This window comes from Macaca mulatta, chromosome 3, assembly GCF_049350105.2.
Source record: "Macaca mulatta isolate MMU2019108-1 chromosome 3, T2T-MMU8v2.0, whole genome shotgun sequence".
Classification (NCBI taxonomy): Eukaryota; Metazoa; Chordata; class Mammalia; order Primates; family Cercopithecidae; genus Macaca; species Macaca mulatta.
In genome coordinates, this window is record NC_133408.1 from 30,842,956 (window position 1) to 30,861,476 (window position 18,521).

The window sequence follows — 18,521 nt, forward strand, 5'->3', positions numbered from 1 at the left end:
TGTCCCTTGGTGAAGGGGTGTTCTGCTCTGGGTGAAACCCACTCTTCTGGGCTGCCTGAGTTCCACAAAGAAGCTTCCATTAGCTCATTTAATAACTATTAAATGAGGTATAGCCAAATGACTATTTCAAAAAATTATTTCTTTTCTTTCTTTCTTTCTTTCTTTCTTTCTTTCTTTCTTTCTTTCTTTCTTTCTTTCTTTCTTTCTTTCTTTCCTTCCTTCCTTCCTTCCTTCCTTCCTTCCTTCCTTCCTTCCTTCCTTCCTTCCTTCCTTCCTTCTTTCCTTCCTTCCTTCCTTCCTTCCTTCTTTTTTTTTTGAGATGGAGTCTCTCTCTGTCTCACAAACTGGAGTGCAGTGGTGCGACCTCTGCTCACTGCAAGCTCCGCCTCCTGGGTTCACGCCATTCTCCTGCCTCAGCCTCCTGAGTAGCTGGGATTAAAGGTGCTCACCACCTCTCCTGGCTAATGTTTTGTATTTTTAGAAGAGGCGGGGTTTCACCGTGTTAGCCAGGATGGTCTCAATCTCCTGACCTCGTGATCCACCCGCCTCGGCCTCCCAAAGTTCTGGGATTACAGGCCTTGAGCCACAGCACCCAGCCTCAAAAAATTATTTCATGTTTAGCAATCAAACTTTATCATCATAGTTTGATTTTTCTTAAAGTGCAGAGAGGAACTTTTTTTCTTTAAGGAACAATACATTCAAAGCAAAAAAAATTTTAACTTATCTTTTTAAAATGAAATAAACTAGACAATGGAGTATATTAGTCTCCTTCTGAGAAAGGCAAATGTATACCAGTTAGGATTTTTTCAAGAAATATTTAACATTTGTACAATGAAATAATCTTATCAGACTTTTGGTCAGGCTAGGGGACTTATGTGTCATCCTTTCCCTCCAGAATATTTTATTTTTCCTAGCATTAAGCTGTGGAACTTAGAATGCATTAAGCTAAAAAAAATGGGGTAAGGAGTTTATCACTAAAATGTCTATTATGTTTTAGTTACGAAAGGGAAAGATCTATACCTTTATAGGTTTCTTGAGGAGTATAATAATAATAATAATAATAATAAAAGAAGCTCGTGAAGCTTTGTACAAGTAAGCAGATCACTGCCTTTCCTTTCACCTTCTTATGCCATTATGCTTTCAGGCTCCTTTAAACAAATGTTAACATCAAAGAAGGCCCATTTCCTCTAAGCCATACCAAACCAAGTTCTCTTCCTTTGATTATTAACCAATCTTTCTACTTTTTGATAATAAATCTGCCTGTTTTAATTAGATATCTTTAGAGTACATGGAAATGAAATTCCTACGATTTATAATATTTTAATAATACTTCCAAAAGAGAATGGCATCAGGAAATACACAAAGACAATACAGTTACAGACCTTGGATTATACAAATCTAAATTCTTTCTTTTGTAAAGATGACAGGGAGACTTTCTTAGTAACAAGCAATGCCATACAGAAAACAATGATAGCATTAGATGGCTTAAGATGGATTGACTATTGAAGAGAGAGAAAGATAATAATCAAAAATGTTTTCCATTTTCTTGACTTAAGCAACTTAGAGGAAATTGTAGCTGCTATTAATGGTAAGAAAAACATTAAAAAGGAAAAGATTTAGGAAAAGAGAAACATCAAGAGTCAGTTTTGGATGTGTCACATTTTACATGCTTGTGGTACAGCAAGATAGAGACATCAAATAGGGAGAGGGATACATGAGTCTGTATCCAGAAGAAAGTTTAGGGCTGGATATATACATTTGGTAGATGTAATAATGCTAAGGGGGTAGATGAGATCATTTTGGGAGAGAGTGTAGATGGTTACCACAATAAGGCTTATGACAGACCTAAAAATATATAAAATATTTTTAAGTTGATCCATGTATTTTTCAGGGTACATGTGGTAATTTGATATATTCATATACTTTCTGAAGATCAAATCAGTGTAACTGAGATATCTATAACCTTAAATATTTGTTTTTTTTCTATGCTAGAAACATCCAAATGATTCTTTTCCAGCAGTTTTGAAATATACAACATTATTGTAAACTGTAGTCAGTCTACTGATCTCACACTAGGTTGTATTTCTTGTATCAAGCTGTATATTTGTATTCATTAATCAACTTCTTTTCATCAGCCCCTTTTCACTACCCTTCACAGCTTCTGAAAACTACCAATCTAATATCTAGCTTCACTTTTTAGCTCACACACGTGAGTGAAAATATGATATTTTTCTTTCTGTGTCTGGCTTATTTCACTTAACATAATGAACTCAGGTTCCATCCATGTTGCTGCAAATCACATGATTTTATTTTTTGTGGCTGAAAAATATTCCATTGTTTATATATACTACAGTTTCTTTATCCATTTATTCACTGATGGACACTTAAATTGATTTCGTATTTTGACTATTGTGAATAGTGCTGTAATTAACATGGAAGTGCAGATATCTCTTCAATATATTGATTTCCTTTCTTTGATGCTCATTAGCAGAATTGCTAGATCATATGGAGCTCTATTTTAAGTTTTTTAAGAAACCTCCACATAATTTTTCGTAGTGGCTGTACTAATTTACATTCCTACCAATAGTGTATTAGAGTTCTCCTTCCTTCACATCCTTGCCAGCATCTGTTATTCTTTCTTTTTAATAAAAGCATTTTAACTAGGGTAAGGTGATATCTCATTTTGGTTTTGATTTGCATTTCTCTGATAATTAGTGATGTTGAGCATATTTCCATATACCTGTTGACCACTTGTGTGTTTTGAGAAATATCTATTCAGATATTTTCCCCGTTTTTCAGATGGATAATTATTATTATCATTATTTTTGCTACTAAGTTGTTTGAGCTCCATATATAATCTGGTTCGTAATCCCTTGTCAGATGGATAGTTTGCAAATAATGTCTCTGATACTGCAGGTTATCCCTTTGTTGATTGTTGCCTTAGCTGTGCAGAAGCTTTTCAGTTTTACATAAATAGATAAAAATATTTGTCTTTTAATTTAAGACGTATTTTATGGGAGGATTCAACAGGACGTGGAGACAGATGAGACACTGATTTCTCTCACATTGTTAGTTCTATCCCTTATTTCCTTAACATTGCAATCTAGTGTTAATTTAATGTTTATGTCACCTTTCACATCCATATTAAAGATTAATCATGTAATATCATTTACATAGTTTAAGCCTGTGATATTTTCTATTCTCATTCAGTCATAATGTTTCATGTAATTCTTCCTGATTAATTTATTTAGTATAGAGAATTTAGTTTCATCAATGTCCTGTGCATAATTGTTTTCCATCGTAACTTCGTTTCATAATCCGATACACTATTCTGATTTTCGTTTTATATAAGATTCATTTTAAAATGCTTATATCAATCTGTAATTTTAAAAACTTTTTAAAGTATTTTAAACTTAATTCTCAGTGATTCTGTATCATGTCTTAATAATTTATTATTTATTCTGTTCTTGCACGTTCTGAACTAAATATCATCATCAATTGCATTCCATATGGTTTTCTGGACTCTTCCTTTGCAAAATAAACAGACTTCTGGCGTGGAAAAAATATATATATTTGTCTTTTTTTTGCTTTGGTTGCCTAGGCTTACACAAAAAATTTTGCCTAGACCAATGTCTTGGAGTGTTTTCCCAATGTTTTCTTCTAGTAATTTCAAAGTTTCAAGGCTTAGAGTTAAATCTTTACTTAATTTTTGAGTCGATTTTTGTATATAGTGAGAGATAGAGGTCTTGTTTTGTTTTTCTACATATGGTTTATCCAGTTTTCCCAGCACCATTTATTAAAGAGACTGTCCTTTCCTCATTGTATGTTTTTGGTGTCTTTGTCGAAGACGAGGTAGCTGGAAGTGCATGGATTAATATCTGGGTTCTCTATTCTGTTTCATTGTTCTGTGTGTCTGCTTTTATGCCAATACTGTGCTGATTTAGTCACTAGAGATTTGTAGTATTTTTTGGTGTCCAGTGGTGTAATGTCTTTAGTTTTGCTTTTTTTGTTGCTGTTGCTCAGGATTGCTTTGCCTATTCAGAGTCTTTGTGGTTCCACATAAATTGTAGGATTGCTTTTTCTACAGCTGAGAAGAATGTCATTGGTATTTTGATAGGGATTGCATTGAATATGTAAATTTTCTTGGGTACTGTTATCGTTTTAATAATATTAATATTTCTAATTCATAAGTACAGAATATCTTTTCATTTTTGTATGTCTTCTTAAATGTCTTTCATCAGTGTTTTATAGTTTTGCTTGTATATATCTTTCACTTCTTTGGTTAAGTTCATTCCTAGCATTCTATATTCCTTGTAGCTACTTAAAATTAGATTTCTTTCTTGATTTTTCTTTAGATTGCTCACTATTGACATGTATAAATGCTACTGATAATTGTATGCTAATTTTGTGTCTTGTAATTTTACTGAATTCATTTATCAGTTCTAACAAGTATTTGGTAGAGTCTTTAGGTTTTCCTAAGTATAAGACGATGTCATCTACAAACAAGGATAATATGACTTTTTCTTTCCAACTTGAATGCCCTTCCTCCTGCCTAATTGTTCTGACTGGGACTTCCAGTATTATTTTGAATAAAAGTGGTGAAAGTGGGCATCTTTGTCTTGCTCCAAATTTTAGAGTAAAGCCTTTCAGTTTTTTTCTGTTAAGTATGATGTTAACTGTGGGTCTGTCATATATGACCTTTATCATTTTGAAGTATGATCTTTCTATACTCAGTTTTGTTAGGATTTTTGCCATAAAGGGATTTTGAATTTCATCAAACGCTTTTTCAGAACCTGTTGAAATGATCATGCGGTTTTATTCTTGGTTCTGTGTTTGTTGAGCCATCTTTGGCATCCCTGGGATAAATCCCACTTGTTTCTGGTTAATGATTTTTTTTAATGTCTCTCCATTGGCTGAGTTATAGAGCAGAGTTTTCAGAGCTGGGAATGATAGTCCCACCTTCCACTTTTGTCTCTGGCTGTCCGCAGGCATATTTCACCCTTCAGGCACTCGCCATGCTTTCTTTGACTTGAAACAGGGACAGGTCTCCTGCCAAGGAACCCAAGATGGTGGGGAAGCTAGTTGTCCACCTTAATCTCCCTTTTTCAAATGTAAAAACCATGAGTCAGGAAGAAGCTTTCTGTGTACTTGGTGCTGGGCAGATTGGGAAGAAGGATGTTGTGGAGATGAAAGTCTAATTCTCTTACCATCTACTCAAAGCTTTTTCATATCTCTGTCAGTCCAGGTACTGTTGCCTTATCGTATTTGAGTTGTGTGATACTGCTGCTGATAATTCCAGCACTATATATTTGTTTTTGGTTTTCTCTTGTAGAAAGTGAAACCAGGTTGCTTCTATGCTGCCATTTTGGAACCAGAAGTCTCTCCCTAATCAATAATTTGACATAAACTCACAAAAGGCCAAGTATTTATGTGCTTCTATATTGGTATTTATAACACTGACTTTAAGGAATTCTAGAAGAGATGAGAAATATGTACTAGGATCAGTTAATAATGATGTTTATCACAATAGTAAAAAAACTGGAATTATTTACCTAAGTTGAAGAATAATTTGTAAATTATAAACATCCTTATGATACATTGCAATTCATAGTGTAAAAATCCCATTGTAGAATAATTTTTTAATGGAAAGCCATTGATAGCATATTAATAAGAGGGAGAAGCAGACTATAAAAGTATAATAGAATATTATTTAAAAATAAATGTATGTAAAATGAAAAGGACTAGAAGTATACATCAAAATATTAAGAGTTGTTATTTTTTGAGAGTGGGACTATAGATAGTTATATTTCAGTGTTTTTTCTTTTTTGTTTGTTTTGTGGCAAAGGTTCACTACATTGTGCATATTCATGCTTGAAAAAAAGTTATATAAAGAGTTAAAATCTGTGACCAAGAAAAGACCCTCATGTAGTAGTGAAATTTATCTGATATCTACAAATCCCATATTTCAATGTTTAACTATGCTTTCACATGATTAAATTAAATTGTACATAAATGTATTCTTTTCTTATTTTCTTACAGAATATTTCAGTACAGAAAGCAATTTTATAATCTAAGTTGGATCACTTCTCATTTTTATTACTAATTTAAATCATATTTCTCAAAGTTAAAGAAGCATATTGTTTCAGGAAAATTAGATGCTTTCCCTCGGTATTATGGCATGCTAAAATATATGCTAATATTGCAGTGAGAATCATTATTGAGTTTCTCTATATAGCACTGAAAGGAAAAACAATTAAAACTGCTTTAGGCTATCAATAATTCATGAGGGAAATGTCTATTCCTACTAGACTACATCTTAAAAAAATCCAAGTGAGACAAGAGGGAGCCTACTGAATTCTTCCCAAGAGAGCTCTCCCCTCTACTTTATGAGGGAGTTCATTTCAAGCTGCCCTTGGGCTTCTAAAATAGCTATACATCGTCCTAGTCTTCATCTGCCTTCTCCAGCAACTTACAGGAAGGCTTTTGCAAGAAATGAGGCTTTCACAAGAAGACCCTTGTCAAGTAAATAAATAAACTCCTGGGGAATACCTTCTGCATCTTTCTGATTAACCAGCAGAGTACCTAGCATGATGCCCTCTATGCAGAAAGATCCAGTAGACCGCCATTTAGACATTCCATCCCCACCCGTGTTTTAGATATTTCATCCCTGCAGCCCTGCTTCTTAAATCTCCCACCCGCTTGAAACCTGGGGTTTCCTAAATGATTTCCAGGCCTGCTGCCATACTCCATTTTTAATAGGAATCTCTAAAGTGAGCTATAATTTGAAAATACGTAATCAAGGACACTGTGGGATTCTCAGCTTTAGGCAATATGTTCTGTCGGATAGAAGAAAGCTCTGGCAAACAGCAGACCCAGATTCTTGCACCAGCTGTGCTCCCAACTTACTCTATAATTTCAATCAAGTCATTCTAATGGCTATTGTCTGTCTGTTTCACTGGTGGAATCTACAGAAGTCCTCGCCTTCCTGACTCCTTAACAATGATCATGTGAGGATCAATGAGATGAAGTCTGCAGAGATATGTTGTCCCCTTGGGGAAAGACACTTTGAAAATAAAGGTATTAGAGAAAATCTCTGGTATGGCTTTCAAAAGCTCAGATTCCCAACTCTTATGTTGTATGCACGTTTTCTGGCAATTAGGGCATTATTGCTTTTTCTCCTGTAATGAAAGCAATACAAAAAAAGAAAACCCATCAAAACACTACTCCTGTTGAAACTGAATAAAGAAAGCAAACTTTCATTTCATTCCTTTCATGGATGATGTATTTTCTGAGTATAAGCATATTGCGTATAGCACAAGTTGGCAGACTTGTCCCCAAATACACTTCCATCTGGTGACCGGACCTCAGTTTTACATGCTCAATTGCACATTGTTTAATTGCCTGTCTCTGCCAGTAGCGTAAATATATTATATATTAATAAGTTCCTGTATATGTTTGTACATACACATAAACATGTATTGACTCCCCTTGTATTGAGTTTTTGTGTGCAAATTTGAAAAAACCATGGACTTGTCTATGCATTTTAACAGAAATAAACCCCCTCAAGGTTTCTGTTTCAAATCATGCCCACAGGCATAGACTGAGGCGTATGCCTGCTATGATTTCGCCTTCACATACTTCAAAAGAATGTGTGCATGTTTGTGTTTGGGGAATGGTGGATATAGGGAAAGAGGGGTTAGGAAGAAAATCCTTTGTGAATGCGAAATATTCCCTGTGTATTCTTCAGAATCAAAATATCTGAATTCAGTGCTTTCATACGGTTCTTCAATTTAAAATGCTAGATTCAACTATATTTTATCATGGCCTAATTTGATATTATCCAGTCTTCAAATACCCTGAGAAATGCTTTACTCATGCATCAATCTCTCAAAAAATGGATAAATTGCTCTTAACTCCACATTAAGGCTAAAGAAAAGCTTTTGAAGAAGTTGCAAAGTATTGAAAAATGGGATTTAGCATAAAAATGCCTTCCAAATAAACCACCAAAATGCCTATTGTGATGATCTATGATGAGGGAACCTGCTGGCTGTGTGGTACTCACATGAGAGGTTCTAGCAGCTCCTTCTGAGTTGGGGAGATAATTGCTTTAGTAGAATTCATAAACTCACAAGCTCAATTCACCTAGCAAAAAAAATCCTAAATAAATATCATTGGAAAATAAAATCTTTATTTGCAGCATGGAGAACCACTAGTCTGAAGACTTGTCAGTTTTGAAATCTGAAGTAATGCATTACCCTGCAGGGCCCCATCCATGCCAGCTTAAACAGTTGTAGCGTATTTGTTTCTGAAATGTGCTCTGCTGGGGGAGAAGACATCTGTTTTTTTCCCTTTCTCATTTAAAGACTGAAGGTTAAGAAAAATAAAACTTGCTTTTGGAATGATATTTATGTTACATTTCAATATTGAATAAATGTTCATGAGTATTTTATAGGTGCCTGAAAATAAGGTAAGATATTAACAGAGAAACAGTTTTGTGAGCCATACGGTGATATGAGCACTTTCTGCTATAGTGAAGTGGCATTAGTTTTATATGAGCAGTTATAATGAAAATTTAATGTAGTTAAAAAGAATTAACTCTGCACAGTGAGCATTCAACTTACCACAAATGTCTTAGCCAGAAAACAAACCCTACACATCAAAGTAATTGTGAAATTCACATTTGTTCATAAACTATGAAATGAAATTCATTGCTTAATATTTCAAAGCTTTTAGAGTTAATACATTTAAAAACTGAATAATAGTGATATTCTTTATGTAAATTTGTGTCTCCTAAGAAAGGAAGAAGAAAGAAGAGAAAGAAAAAAGAAAGAAGAAAGAGAGAAGAGAAAATAATCCCACAAGTTAAATAAATAAATAAATAAACTCTACCCTTCAAACCAAATCAGGACTAACTTATATACATTTAGATATAATTTAAATTCTTTAAAAATTTATGCAAATTTTATTAATAGGACATATTAGGTCTAAAAGGTAATATCCAACTTTGGATCTAATTTCCCTTTCTTACTAGAAAAACTTCCAGTAATTTGTTTTACAGGTAAAAGCTTCTTAACTTTTGTCATCTACTATATCTTGCCACAATGATGGAAATAAATCAGTACTTGAAGGAAGACACTTTGACTGAAATAATGTAAGAGAGTCCAGTGTAACATAATTTATCTCAAAGAAAATGAAAACCAGGGATATTCTATTCTAGAAGCCTAAGAGGAAAATGTGTCACACTCTCTCAGGATTTATGCTAGACCAGAGAGGTTGGAAGTCAACAGCCACTGAAATGCCATGCAGTCTCTTACTAGATCACGTGTTACAGTAGAATGAGCGGTGATCTTGGTATCCAAAACGATGTTTTGCTTGTTAGTTTAAAACATGAGCATCCACCTCTTTACCTATTTTAAAAGAAAAACTTGATGTCTGGGTTTCACATTTTTCTTTCAAAAGGTACTTTCTTAGCATAATGTATACTTCTGATGAAGTTGACACTTGCTGTGGAAAAGGAAGATAATGTTTTAGAATAAAAATATAAGAATCGCTTTTCAGGAAGAAAAGAGGGACGTGACTGATGGTCAGTTCCTAAGGGCTTCCACACCCTACTTTGGTTTCAATGTCTAGATTTTTCTAATACACAAGTACATCCAAAGATCATCTCTTTAAATTGCCTTCCAATCAGTTGAAGGGCCTTGTGACCCTCAGAAAATAGAGGAGATGGTGAACTTTGTAACCATAAGTTAGGAAAGATCAAGCAAACAATTTTAAAAAGTTTATAGCATCTGCCCAGTAAGACAGGAAATGTTGCACAGTGATATCCTATAATGATGAGGCTGATTTATGGAAGCTGTTGTGTAAGTTCAAGCGCTTTCAGTATACAGCACATCAAGCAATGCACTAGAGTGGCTGGTGCCTCTTCTGAGTACTTAGCAATTTCTTTTACCGGTTGACAAAGGTTCTGCTGCTTAGATCTTGGGTAACCGGAGCCGCCTTACCCCCAGCCTTGGGCATCCAGGTGCCCTCTGCGGGGATAAAGTCCTCCTTTCTTATCTAAAAAGTGAGGTAGATGTTGTGGTGTAGTTTATGTTCCAGAGTTCCCCACAAGATCAGTCTGGAGCAAGACTTCACCTAAACCATATCGCTACTTAGCTTCTTCCTCTTTCTTTCTCCTTCTTTCCTTACTCCCTTACACATTTTTCCTAGGAACATTCCCATAAAAAAAAAAAAAGTCCCTTGCACAAGAATTTCCATGATAAGAAGTGCTTCCAGAGCACCCTAAGACACATCACAGAAAAATTGGCCAAGTTCTCTGTGTACCAAACAAAAGGAAGAGTTTTCTGACTTCACAGTCCTACGCAACCCAATCATATGATGTTTGAACTGGAAGTGACAATAAAAAATCTGTATATTGATTAAGGAAACTAAGGCCCCCAAACAACTTGTACATCACTCAGCAATTTAGTAAGAGAGTCAGGACTAGCACTCCTGTACCCCATCTCCCTGTCTGGTGCTCCTTTTGCTTCAATATCATGAGAACATTTTTAAAAGTCTTCTCTTTTTATGACTTCAGTTGTCATCAAATTACCTATGTAGTCACCTACCTGTGAAAACTATTCTTCGTTAATGAAAGACTCAAACATGTCAGCTCAGTGATAAAAAAAATTTCCAAGTTATAATGAAGCTCTGACTTGGGCCACTTTTGTAATAGTAAAAATATTAAACACAAAATAAAATCTAAGATTTATTTAGAATTTATGATAACCTGGACCCTCTGCTAATTGTTTTGCACATATTACACCATGTATTTCTTTCAGCAGGATGAATACAGTAGATACCATTATAATATCCACTTTAGAAATAGGAAAGTCAAGGCTCAGAGATGAAAATAGACATGCAGCAATTACATATGAAAGCCAGGGTCAAGGCTGTATCTGACTTACTCATATTTGCCTTCGTAACCCCCAGATTACATTGCCTCTCCGTGGACTCCTGGCTGTACATTCTCCAATAAGCAGTCTTGGTGACCCACTGGAACGTGCCCTTTCAGCTACTGTCATTAATGTAAGTTTTTTTGTTAATGAGACTAACAAAAGGCAAGAAACTATTTTTTAAAAAGGATCTTCATTTATACAAAATAATTGAAAAGAAAAATTTGCCTCTTTATATTTTTTTAACTTTTTAATTGGATATTGGCAAGTTATAACTGTATATATTCATAAGGTAAAAAATGATGCTGTGATATGTGTATACAATGTGGAATGATTGGCTCAAGCTAATTAATATCCATCACCTCAAACACTATCATTTATTCCTCCCATCTAGTTGAAACATTATATTCTTTGATCATCACCTTGCCTTTCCCCACCCCCAGCCTCTGGTAACCACCATTCCAGTTTCTACTTCGGCGAGTTCCGTATTTTTAGCTTCCACATATAGGTGAGGACATACAAATTTATCTTTCTGAATTTGAATTTTTCTTAAGTTAAAGTAATACATATTATTTTGGCACTGATCCCAAAGTATTATTCTACTTACTGGTTTATCATCCTATTTATTGGGGAAGTACACAATCCCTTGAATATTTCAGAACTATAAGAGTTATATTACATTGTGATGAGCTAACATGTTTGCCTTTGTCTTGCGGTGTCCCTGGGTTTTGGCCAATTTTAATTTGGAGCTATGTGTGATTTGATAATCCTTTCTCATTGACAATGCAAACACAAATTCATGACTATAAAATATGACATTATCCATTTGATGGGTAAGAGGGACTATGTTTGTGTTGAAAAGGAAGTCATTTATCATGGTTCCATCAAGAGGGACTCACCTCAGGGTGGACACTACCTTTGCCAGAGAAATATTTTGATCATTTAATTGAATTTTCTCCTAACTGGAATATCAACTCATGTTTTGTGACCTTTTTATATGTTTGGCAACATACAACATACAAATATGTTCTTATTTTAAATTAATAAATGCCACAAATTGGTATTTATAAATTATGCAAAAATAAACCATGGTTTCTTTACTCATTCTAATGGTAAACACAAGATTAAAGGCTTATATGTCAATGACCTGCTTTCTTTTCTTTCTTTTTCTTTTTTTTTTTTTTTTTGAGATGGAGACTTACTTTGCTGCCCAGGCTGGAGTGCAATGGCATGATCTCGGCTCACTGCAACCTCCTCCTCCTGGGTTCAAGTGATTCTCGTGCCTCAGCCTCCCAAGTAGCTGGAAAAACAGGTGCCCCGTTTTTTTGTGTGTTTTTAGTAGAGACGAGGTTTCACCATTTTTACCAGGCTGGTTTCGAACTCCTGACCTCAAGTGTTCACCCACCTTGGCCTCCCAAAGTGCTGGGATTACAGGTGTGAGCCACTGTGCCCGGCCTAATTTTTTTTTTGTCCCAGTTTTGACTCAGCAGGTTATGATCCACTGCAAACTACTACAATTTGCATTTTCTTTTCCCTAAATGAGTCTTAACATTTTATACCTTATAACGGTCCAATTATCCTGACATTTTATTTTTTTGTCTAGAGGAAAAGAACCAAAATCATTGTTTTTTCTATTTTATTTTTAAACTAGCCATAGTGATTGCCATCCTGTTGTAACAGTTGGCTGATGTTTTGGTCTACTTTTGCATTATCCTGCAGGTATCCTTGTGGTTGATCTCCATGCACACTCAAACACCCCAACTCTCCAACACAATTACACCCACTTCCATGTGGTTGGCCTTATACTGGGGAAAGGGGAAGGCACAGAAGTTCAATAGGGGATACCTGGGATGACAGCCTAGCAGGGATAAATAATAAATAGTTTTGCTGGTCTCATGAGGAGTAGAAAAGTAGACAAAATATCAAAGTAACATCATCAGTCCCAAAGGTTATGAAAAATTAGTCATGGCCGGTAGTGCAAAAGGAAAAATCGAGAGAGTGAATTCTGAAAGAATATACATCTTACCCACATGATATCTATACTGACCAGCATTTGCGAATGAATTTTCTCTAGCACAACTGTTGTGCGAAGGCTTAAGATCATTTCTACAGGAATCATATTCCAAGTAAATTCAGCCATGCTAAATGCAGTTTCAGCCTGCAACGCCAGATAAACATTTGCTGTTAGAAAGAATGTCAACACCCCATCAACCACCATATACTACTCAGCATTGACTCAGCCAAGTCTCCAATTTATCTGTATCATTTGTTATAACCTTAGTTTTAATTCTGCCATGTCTTCCATTCCAATGTATCTAATGTTAGACCATTTAAGAAATATTTACCCAGGAAAGTTTAATCACAGTGTACTAGAAAAGATGCTCTTACCTGATAAGGGGAAGAATTGGATTTTTTCCTCCATTTTGACACAGCTAGCCATCACTTTGGGGCAAATCACAACCTTATCAAGCTTCAGCTTTCTCATCTGTAAAATATGTGCACTGAAACTGTAACTCTACCATTCTGTTATGATAGGGATCTGAGCGATTTCACTTCTATAGCGATTACATCGTGAGAGCACTGGCCCTATAAAGCCAAGAAGGAATGAAAAGAGGCTAAGACAAAAAATAGTGAGTTAAAATGTAAAGGATACCTTGTACCCCCCCCAAAAGAAGTTACAGTTTCCTTGGTACCCTGGGCATATTCTTACAGGTTTTCTCAGTAGCTTATAAGCATTTTTTTTTTTTTTTTTTTTGAGGCGGAGTCTCTGTCTCCCAGGCTGGAGTGCAGCGGCGCGATCTCGGCTCACTGCAAGCTCCGCCTCCCGGGTTCCCGCCATTCTCCCGCCTCAGCCTCCCGAGTAGCTGGGACTACAGGCGCCGCCGTCACGCCCGGCTGATTTTTGTATTTTTAGTAGAGACGGGGTTTCGCCGTGTTAGCCAGGATGGTCTCGATCTCAGGACTTCGTGATCCACCCGCCTCGGCCTCCCAAAGTGCTGGGATTACAGGTGTGAGCCACCGTGCCTGGCCTTGAGCATATTCTAGACTTTTTGACATGTTAACATCGTAGTCTTCTTTAAACATTATCCCCTGAACCTTGAAGGTTACAGACATTATAGTACTAATGACAATGTCCTTGAAAGATCAAAAAACGTAATTCTTGAGGTGCTGTTGTTTGAAGTCTTCATAACTAATTTCAAATTAAATGAGCATCAAGAGAAAACAGTTACTCCTGAAATATTGTGCTCTCAGTTGACTTTGGTTTTTTTTTTTTTTTTTTTTTCTTTTTTTAAATTCTTTATCTCGGGAAGCATATTGTCTATGTTTGTGTCAGGGTTGCCCTCATTATACCCAACCACTTTTCAACTACACTTGGCTGAGGCTTACTCTAGAATAACACAGTTCTAAAGTTATCTGTTTGCATATGGTTGATTCAGGAGGGATTCAAAGGATAAATTTATTGTGTTTCTGTGAAAGACAGCCCTTTTTCCCCCCAAGCCTAAATATATATATATTTTTCTAAATGCACCCTCAAAATCAGTGTCTTTCTCAATTTAATATTATATTGGAAGAAGAAGCGTTGTTTAGACACATAGTTATGTACTACTGACTGTTGCTATAAAAATGAAGTTTAATCTGCACAATTTCCATTGCTTTTCCTTTGAAATCTGGTGTTTATTGCAACAGAACTTCAGATTTTGCAACATGATAGTCTGAAAGACAGGCCAACACAGGCAGCTCTTTGGAAACAAGAGACCTGGTGCTTCCAACGGCCAAAAAGCTGGCCAAACACCAGCAACAAGGGAAAGACACGTCAGGTAGGTTCTGCTGATTTCCCAGGCCTCCTTTAATTCTTTTACAGAGGACTTCTTTTAACAAATTATTAACACTATTTTGTTCTGATGGTTCATCTGTGTTTCTGTTAACCATACTCTCCTGGAAGAGACTTTGGCCATCTGGATGTGGTTTTTGTTTCTGTGAGAAAGGAATTTTGTGTCCTTGACATGTCCCTAGTATAAATGAATGTTTAATAAGGAAAGCATGGATCAAGATGCTATATGTTTCCAGGTTAGTTTAGAACAACTACCATGAGTTATTTAGTGCATACAATTAAGCATGAAAGCATGAAAAATACATTTATTAAAAAATATTTATGGGACACTCCAGAATAACTTGATAGTTTGGGACAATCACATGACCTTCTGCACATAACATGGTCATCCTTGGGTTAAAAAAGGCAACTAAATTCAAATTTACACACTATATACTAGTGTGAATTTTACTTTCAAGAGATCTTGATAAGCTTGTTTCATTATTAAAAAACTAGGAATTTAAGATATAGATTTGCAGCAAACTATAACAAACGACAAGCTAAAGGCTAAATCAACTCAAGAAATAATGTTTGAAGTGCATATACGTTTTCTGGTTTTCACTCTTTACTGCACTGACAATTTCTATGTCATCATTAGTCCCCAAATATTAGTAAGTATCTTATCTGGCCAGTGAGTTTTGTTTTTCTTCTGAATTTTAAAGTTGAAGAGCCAGTGAGGTATTTTCTCATAAGTTAAATCAAATTATCCGTATTAGTGTTGGTACTAAAAAATATCATTTTCCTTATTTTATACGTAAATAAAGACAAAAATCTTAGTTCAATATTGGGTGTAATTTAGGTGCTTATTTCTATATACCTATTCTTATCTACCTGTTCTTAGGAGGGACTCTCTTAGGTTATAATGAAGTTCTGTCTCTCCAAGGTCTATACAAAAAATAATTGTGCTTTCTGGAAACTACACATTTGGTAACAATGGTCACCAGTCTTCTCTGTCATTAAAATGTGTACTTTCTTACCTGGAGTAGTAAGATATTATTGTTGCCCTTAACTCTTTTTTTTTTCTTTTATTATTATACTTTAAGTTCTAGGGTACATGTGCACAACGAGCAGGTTTCTTATGCCCTTAACTCTTTTCTTGAGCTGTAATAAATTTCTTCACTACTTGGTCTTAAAAACATGGAGGCTTTAAATCTAACTTGTGTCTTTGTCATTATCTGTGAATTATAGTCTCTACTTAAAGGATCGCCATGCAAGGCCCTCCCCTTTCTTTTTTTTTTTTTTAAAAAAAGCACCCTTTTTAAATTTTACCACTGTAACTAGGAAATTACTGATAAATCAGTCTTGTTCATACAGAATATTGTTTAAATGGTTTTTATCACAAGGTATTCTGGAATGAATAATAATATGTAAAATGTGATGAGTATTTAGTGAAAATCTCTGTAGAGTTGTTATATTATCAGTGTAACGCATAGTCAGAGAGTTTGTTTATATTTCTGTATTTCTCAATCTGAGACATCGTAATTATTTCAATCTTCAAATGTTCAGCCTTTGTTAACATAACATCAGACATTTGAGATCAGTGTGAAAACAAGGCGCCCTACACCTGAAGGGGACTCTGGTCTAATAATGTGTCTGATCACTTAGTTTGGATAAATAGTCGGGTTATATTTCATGCCAGAAAAAGCTTGGAAAATGAGGGTAGAAGCTATAATTAGGTTTTACTTGGATACAGCATTGGGCAATTATTAAAAAATGAGCTAGGTAAAGAATGCTATTTTCCTAATTTTATATTCTAAATATCAATATGAGACATTTATCATCAGACCTTTTAAAAGCCTCTGCTTTTAAAACAGACATGGTGATAGATGACTTAAACTCAGACAACATCAGACTCTAAAAGCAAGATAAACCACAAGGAATTACTTCCTTTTAGTTTAAGAAAACCTGGACCTCTTAATAAATCAGTAGGTAATATATTGTAATGATTTTGTATTAATATACTCTTTCTACCATTTGAACTGGTTGCATCATCCATACATCAAGCAAATAAGTAAGTTTCTCGAAAGACAGGTTGCTCAATAGCATCTTATTAATGGAGAATGAGCCAACTCTTCAGTAATTTGGAATATCTGTTAGAGATTGCTCAAAAATAAATGTAACCTTGACCAGATATGTTATACATAAACAGTATAATCTATGGCAATACAATGAAAGTAGGCCCATTCTGAACTTAGGCCTTTTGTTACTCATAACCTGATACTGTGAACATTTGTTCTTTAGTAAACTCTGCTACAAATCAAAAGAGTGATTATTATATAACGGAAGATTCTCTGACTGATATTCTCATACTTTCCTTTCCACACTGGAAACACGAGGAAATTCTAGGTGGTAAAAACCGCAACCGCACAAAAAAACGTAAAGTCAACAAACAAGGAAAATACATCTCTGAATATAGGAATGCCAAACCTTTGACAAAGTAAAACACAGATTTTATTTCAGAAGGCTATATTGTTATATGTGTATATCAACATCAACATGTCCAGAGTAGCTGCACAAAGTTACATATTTTAGTCTTTATAAGTTCCCCTCCTCACCCTACCCAGTAGGCACTTTGTATCCAGAAACTTCTGTGTCAACAGTTTCCCCTCTCTCTGGAATGCATCAGGACAGGAGTGATTGGTGTGGTGGAGGAAGGTTGTGCTAAGAGTGAAGTTACATGAAAGTAGGATGGAGGTTAGCAAGTAGTTAAAGTCCAGAAAGGCAAAGGATTACTTCAGTAAGGTGTTAAGGAAGAGCTTTTCCATTTTACAGGTCTGAGCAAGCAGGAAATCAACTCTATGAACTTTGAAACTCAGTAAATATGAAAACATTCTCAATACCATTTGTCAAATAATAAATACAAATTAAAACTATACTATTTTACTGCTTGCACCCAGAAGTTAGTCAAAGATCTAGTCTTAATTATTCATTGTGTCGGTAAAGATGTAACAACAACAACAACAAAACCCCAAGCAGTATGCATATTTTTTGTGAAGGTTTAAATTGGCATAATTCTTTAAAATAAGAATTTGTCAATATCTGCCAAAATGAAAAAGGTGCATAGCTTTTGACCAAACGATTCCACTTCTAAGACTTTATCTTATGCCTAAGTGTGTTAATAGGCAAGATGATGGGTATATCTAGCTATTCAGTGAGTCACTGTTTTGCAAGGGTCAGAAAACTGAAAATAATGTAAAGCCCCTTCACAGAGAATACATATTCAGTCACATAAAAGAAGAGGAGAAATTTTGATGTACTGCTATATGAAGAACTCTCAGATTTGCTATTAAATAATAATATAGTTCAGTGTAAATATAGATAGTATTCTATCATTTGTGTAAAAACTGGAAAATAAAATAGTAAGATTCTGAATTTTAAAACAATTGAATGTATTAACTATTCAAAGAATAGTTAACAAAAGAATGTATTAACTATTCTGCCTACTGCCTAAGGCCTGGGAGGAGTAGAAGAGAAGAGAGTGTGGATATTTACAGCATAGCTTTCATTCAAATTTTTTTTAAAAACTGAAATCTTTATTGTCACTCAAGGATGGAAAGAAGTCTGACTCATACTAGAAAATAGAATGGAGGTAGACGGTGTACATAGTAGAACTGTCTGAAGCAGAGAAGGATAATGGAATTACTGAGCTGGTTAGTTAAAGAATCCATTATTAGTTTGCAATGTTATTAATTCCCAGGATATCTTCATACATAAAT

General features: G+C 35.0%; 1 long non-coding RNA gene across 1 annotated transcript in view; it reads left to right on the forward strand.

The window, feature by feature from the left end:
* Positions 1–18,521, forward strand: part of LOC106997312 (uncharacterized) — a 170,858-nt gene that overhangs the window by 22,948 nt on the left and 129,389 nt on the right. Inside the window, exons 2-3 of the long non-coding RNA XR_013415860.1 lie at positions 10,972–11,067; positions 14,622–14,752. This is a non-coding gene — a long non-coding RNA (uncharacterized LOC106997312). The remainder of the gene's footprint in view (positions 1–10,971; positions 11,068–14,621; positions 14,753–18,521) is intronic.